General features: G+C 37.6%; 1 pseudogene; it reads right to left on the bottom strand.

Moving 5' to 3' along the window:
• Window positions 1-5,409: 5,409 nt before the first annotated feature.
• Window positions 5,410-6,093, bottom strand: LOC105861533 (large ribosomal subunit protein uL6 pseudogene; annotated as a pseudogene).
• Window positions 6,094-6,697: the final 604 nt, after the last annotated feature.

The raw sequence follows: 6,697 nt of genomic DNA, 5'->3' as shown, positions 1-6,697 counted from the left end.
TACAGACCAATATCCCTGATGAATATAGATGCAAACATTTTCAACAAAATCTTAGCTAACTGAATCAAGACGCTTATCAAAAAAATAATCCATCATGACCAAGTGGGCTTCATCCCATGGATGCAGGGATGGTTCAACATACGTAAATCTATAAATGCAATTCACCACATAAACAGAAGCAAAAACAAAGACCACATGATTCTTTCAATAGATGCAGAAAAAGCTTTTGACAAAATTCAACACCCTTTCATCATAAGAACACTTAAGAAAATAGGCATAGAAGGGACATACCTAAAAATGATACAAGCCATATATGACAGACCCATAGCCAACATCATACTGAATGGGGAAAAATTGAAAGCATTCCCACTTAGAACTGGAACCAGACAAGGCTGCCCACTATCTCCACTTCTGTTCAACATAGTGCTGGAAGTCTTGGCTACAGCAATCAGACAGGAAAATGGAATTAAAGGTATCCAAATAGGGGCACAAGAGATCAAACTTTTACTGTTTGCTAATGATATGATATTATATCTAGAAAACCCCAAAGATTCAACCAAGAAACTCCTGCAACTGATTAATGAACTTAGTAAAGTCTCAGGATACAAAATCAATACACAGAAATCAGAGGCATTCATATATGCCAACAACAATCAAATTGAGAACCAAATCAAAGACTCAATTCCCTTCACAATAGCAACAAAGAAATTAAAGTACCTAGGAATATACTTAACCAAGGAGGTGAATGACCTTTACAGGGAGAACTATGAAACACTGAAGAAGGAAATAGCAGAGGGTGTAAACAGACCGAAATCCATATATGATGCTCATTGATCGGTATACTCAACATCATTGAAATGTCTATACTACCCAAACTGATCTACAGATTCAATGCAATACCTATTAAAATCCCATCAGCATTCTTCACAGATATAGAAAAAATAATTTTATGCTTTCTATGGAACCAAAGAAGACACCGAATATCAAAAGCAATTCTAGGCAACAAAAACAAAATGGGAGGCATTAATATGCCAGATATCAAACTATACTACAAAGCTGTAGTAATTAAATCAATCTAGTATTGGCACAAAAATAGGAATATTGACCAGTGGAACAGATGTGAGAATCCTGATATAAAACCATCCTCATATAGCCATCTCATCTTTGACAAAGCAGACAAAAACATACGCTGGGGGAAAGAATCCCTTTTCAATAAATGGTGCTGGGAAAACTGGATAGCCACCTGTAGAAGGCTAAAACAGGACCCCTACCTTTCACCTCTCACAAAAACCAACTCATGCTGGATAACAGACTTAAACCTAAGGTATGAAACTATTAGAATTCTAGAGGAAAAAGTTGGAAACACTCTCCTACACATTGGCCTGGGCAAAGAGTTTATGAAGAAGTCCCCAAAGGCAATCACAGCAGCAACAAAAATAAATAAATGGGACATGATCAAACTACAAAGCTTCTGCACAGCCAAAGAAATAGTCATGAAAGTAAACAGACAACCTACAGAATGGGAGAAAATTTTTTCATCCTATGCATCCAATAAGGGACTGATAACTAGAATATACTTAGAACTCACGAAAATCAGGAAGAAAAAATCAAATAACCCCATTAAAAAGTGAGCAAAGGACTTGAACAGAAACATTTCTAAGAAGACAGAAGAATGGCCAACAAACATATGAAAAAATGCTCAACATCTCTAATCATCAGGGAAATGGATATCAAAACCACAATGAGATATCACTTAACTCCAGTGAGAATGGCCTTTATCAAGAAGTCTCTGAACAATAAATGCTGGCGTGGAAGTGGACAGAGAGGAACACTCCTACACTGCTGGTGGGACTGAAAACTAGTTCAACCTCTCTGGAAAGCAATATGGAGATACCTTAAAGCGATACAAGTGAATCTACCATTTGATCCTGCAATCCCATTGCTGGGCATCTACCCAAATGATCCAATGACACTCTACAAAAAAGACACCTGCACTCGAATGTTTATAGCAGCACAATTCATAATTGCAAGGCTGTGGAAACAGCCCAAGTGCCTGTCAATCCAAGAATGGATTAATAAAATGTGGTATATGTATACCATGGAGTACCATTCAGTTCTAAGAAACAATGGTGATATAGCACATCTTATATTTTCCTGGTTAGAGCTGGAACCCATACTATTAAGTGAAGTTTCCCAAGAACGGAAAAACAAGCACCACATATACTCACCGGCAAACTGGTATTAACTGAGTAGCACCTAAGTGGTCCCATAGGTACTACAGTAATAGGGTATTGGGCAGGTGGGAGGTGGGAGGATGGAGGGTATATACATATATAATGAGTGAGATGTACACCATCTGGGGGAAGGTCATCCCGGAGATTCAGACTTGTGGGGGGATGGGGGGAAATGGGCATTTATTGAAACCTTAATATCTGTACCCCCATAATATGCTGAAATAGAAAACAAAGAACAAAAAACCCCCAAAAAACAACAACAACAAAAAAAGAATTTGTGCCTGAGTCTGACATGATCTTCCTCTTGGTCATTTCTCTGATATCACATCCAACCACCCTTTTTTTTGTTGCTGTTAATTGCTGTATTCCCAGTACTTAAAATGGTTTCTGGCACAGAGTAGTTCTGTTAAACAAATGAATGAACACCTCTGTGTCTTTAATTGGAAATGTATTATCTTCTTTTCTGAACATTGCCAGGAGATTTTCTTCTATCTCTCTGATTGTATTTTGTCTTTCTCCAGAAGCACCTCCCCTGCCTTCAACAGCTGAGAGCAAAACATTTTCTTGTGATAAAGTCGTTCTTCCATCCCACGTTTTGAATTATAGCTTTTCTGGTTTACCCTATCCTTTTAAATAGGTATGGGCCACACATATGCAACCAAAGGTCATGTGTTCTCACGTTTTCTGAATTCCAACCCAGCTGAGTAGCTTAAATCAGATCATTAAGTTGCTGTTCCAATTCATTTGTTAAATTAAAATGATTGAAATGACCAGGCTGACCAGACTTTGCTATGGCCATTACATTCTTATATATTTGGTTTAAGATAGAAAACACTGATACAAACAGACATTCATGTATAAAATGAGCAAAAATATTAAAAATAGAAAAAGTCTCAATATTTCCACTGGAGATAGAGGGTTGGCCAGTGGCTATACTTGATGGAGTACTTTGATTGACTTCCTGGGGTTATGATTAGTCATTGTTAGGAAAATGAATGGCTACATAAATATAGTATTTGTATTAAGTATTCTATGCTCAAGATTAAACTAGATGACTTGTCCGCAGAGTATTTTTTTTTACAGTCAAAAAATAATTTTATTTTTCCCTTGTTCTGACCTCTTTGATCTTGAAATATTGATAAAATAAGTTCTTCCAACCTAGCTTGTAGTTCCTGTGACTCAATAAAAGTTTTTTTTTAATTAATTAATTTATTTTTCCCAAATTCTGTGGGTACAAATATTGTTAGGGTTACATTTTTTGCCCCTGCCCCCATCACCACCCTGCTCTGCCAGAGCTTCAAGCATGTCCAGTCTTCAAGTGGTGCACCTTGCACCCACCATGAAAGTGGGTACCCTTCCCCTTCTCCCCCCTTCCACCTTTTTACCTCCCATTAACAAAAAAAAATTTTTTGTAAAGATATTTTGGTTACAGTGTGTTTCTTTGCCTCTCCCTAAAAAGGGATAGAGGTAATCCTTTCCCTCCTACAATGCTCATTACATCCTTAAGATGTGGGTCTCCCCCGCCCAGATCCCTGTTGAACACTACAATTATTTGAACACCATAGTTTTAGGCTGTCAGGACCAATTTGATGGTGAGTAGATGTGTAGCCCATTTTCCAGGTCTTGTGTCATCTTGCTTTGTATTACAGGCTTAAGCTTAATCCACGATAGCATAAACAGTGCTAGTTCACTATCGTTTCTTAGGATTGAGTAATATTCCATTGTGAGTATATACCACATTTTAGTTATCCATTCATGAGTTGACGGGCACTTGGGTAGTTTTCATGTCCATGCAATAGTGAATTGTGCTGCTATAAACATTTGGGTGCAGATGTCTTTATAATAGAGTGACTTGTGTTCTTTTGGATAGATGCCCAACAATGCTATTGCTGGGTCAAATGGTATTTCTATTTTTAGTTGTTTGAGGAATCTCCAAATTCTTTTCTACAAAGGTTGCACTAATTTGCAGTCCCACCAGCAGTGTAAGAGTGTTCCTGTCTCTCCGCATCTTCGCCAGCATTTGTTGTTTTGGGATTTCGTGATACAGGCCATTCTCACTGGGGTTAGGTGTTATCTCACTGTGGTTTTTATTTGCATTTCTCTAATGATTAGAGATGTTGAAGATTTTTTATATGTTTGCATGCCATTGATCTGTCTTCTTTGGAGAAGTTTCTGTTCATTTCCATTGCCCATATCTTGATGGGATTGTTTGATTTTTTCTTGTTTACTCTTTTAAGTTCTAGATAGATTCTTGTTATTAGTCCCTTATCAGAAGTGTAGAGAGCAAATATTTTTCCCATTCTGTGGGTTGTCTATTTAATTATCGTTTCCTTGGCAGTGCAGAAACTTTTTAATTTGATCAGATCCCATTTGTTTATTTTAGCTGTGGTGGTGATTGCCTTGGGGGTCTTCCTCATAAATTCTTTGCCTAGACCAATATCTGATAGGGTTTTCCCAAGATCTTCCTCTAGAATTCTTAAAGTTTTGTGTCTTAGGTTTAGGTCTGTTATCCATCTTGAGTGAATTTTTGTGAGGGGTGAGAGGTTGGGGTCCTGATTTGCTTTTCTGCATATTGCTAACCAGTTTTCCCAGCACCATTTATTGAAAAGAGAATCTTTTCCCCATAGTATATTTTGTCTGCTTTATCAAAGATTAGGTTACCATATACAGATGGTTTGATTTCTGGAATCTCAGATCTATTCCAGATATCGATGTTTCTGTTCTTGTGCCAGTACCAGGCAGATTTTACTGTTATTGCCTTATAGTACAGCTTAAAGTCAGGAAGACTGATCCCTCCCAGTTTGTTTTTCTTACTTAAGATTGCTTTGGCTATGTGTGGTTTTCTCTGGTTCCATACAAAGTGAAGGATTATTTTTTCTAGATCTGTAAAGAATTCTGGTGGTATTTTGATGGGAATTGCATTGATTCTGTAGATCACCTTAGGTAATATTGACATTTTAACAATATTGATTCTTCCTAGCATGGTAGGAGCATGGTAGATTCTTCCTGAGCATGGTAGATTTTTCCATCTGTTTAAATCATCTGCAATTTCTTTTTTTAGTGTTTCATAGTTCTCCTTATATAAATCTTTCGTATCTCTCATTAGATATATTCCTAGATATTTAATTTTCTTTGGAGCTATAGTAAAGGATATTGCGTTTTTTTCCCCCAGACCAACAGCTCTTTTATTGCACCATCAAAATTACAAATACATCTTAGTAATCATGTGGTGTCTTCATGTGGCTGGACAACTCTTAGATCTTATTCATCAGCCTGCTGAGCTGTTCGTTTTTCAGAGACATAGATACCATCCCCAAATTTTCTGATATCCTTGTTTTTAACGGTTGTGGGCTGCTGAATCAATGCAGCCGAATTTGAAACAAGCTCAATGTCATTTCCTTCGAGGATCAACTCATCTTTCTGTGCTTGAGATACTGAACAAGCAACACCTGGCCTCATCCGAACCCTGCAGATGTATTTTTCACCTAAGAAATTTCGTATTTCAACAAGAGACCCATTCTCTTGGATAACAACGTTGATGGGGAAGTGAGCATACACAGACCTCATCTTGTAATGAAAACCCAGTGTGACACCCTTGATCATGTTCTGTACATGACTACACATAGTGCAAACAGTAGCCAGTTCCTTTTTATTTCCCCACCATTTGTCAACTCGGAGCCTCTTCTTTTTCTTTCCAAGGAGACTAAGTTCTACATTGATGTGATTGAAGTCCCTCCGCAGGGTTCCTCTGGGACCCTTCACGATAACTGTACGTCCCTTAAGAGTGATGTCCACATTTTCTGGAATGTCAACAGTCTGATTGCTGAGAATGGTCTTCATTCTCGCGGGAGATAAGGCAAAGAGCTGCGTTTTTGATTTGAGTTTCTGCTTGATGGGTTTTGGCATATATGAAAGCTTCTGATTTGTGTATATTGATTTTGTACCCTGAAACTTTACCAAATTCATTTATCAGATCTAGGAGTTTCTTGGATGAGTCCATGGGGTTTTCTAGATATAATATCATATCATCGGCAAAGAGTGAGAGTTTGATCTCTTCTGACCCATCTTGGATGCCCTTAATACCCCTCTCATGCCTGATTGCTATAGCTAAGACTTCAAGTAGTATGTTGAAAAGGAGAAGAGAAAGTGGGCATCCTTGTCTAGTTCTGGTTCGAAGCAGGAATGATTTCAATTTTTCCCCATTTAGAATGATGTTAGCCATTGGTTTGTCATAGATGGATTTGATAAATTTAAGGTATGTGCCATCTATGCCTATTTTGTTAAGGGTTTATATCATAAAGGTATGTTGGACTTTATCAAATGCTTTTTCTGCATCTATTGACAGAATCATATGGTCTTTGTTCTTGGCTTTATTTATGAAGTGGATTGCATTTATAGACTTGTGTATGTTGAACCAGCCTTTCATGCCAGGAATAAACTCCACTTGGTCATGGTGGATTATC

Source organism: Microcebus murinus, chromosome 10 (assembly GCF_040939455.1).
Source record: "Microcebus murinus isolate Inina chromosome 10, M.murinus_Inina_mat1.0, whole genome shotgun sequence".
In the NCBI taxonomy this organism is placed as follows: Eukaryota; Metazoa; Chordata; class Mammalia; order Primates; family Cheirogaleidae; genus Microcebus; species Microcebus murinus.
The sequence above is the reverse complement of the archived record's forward strand: the minus strand, read 5'-3'. Positions and strand labels throughout refer to the sequence as shown.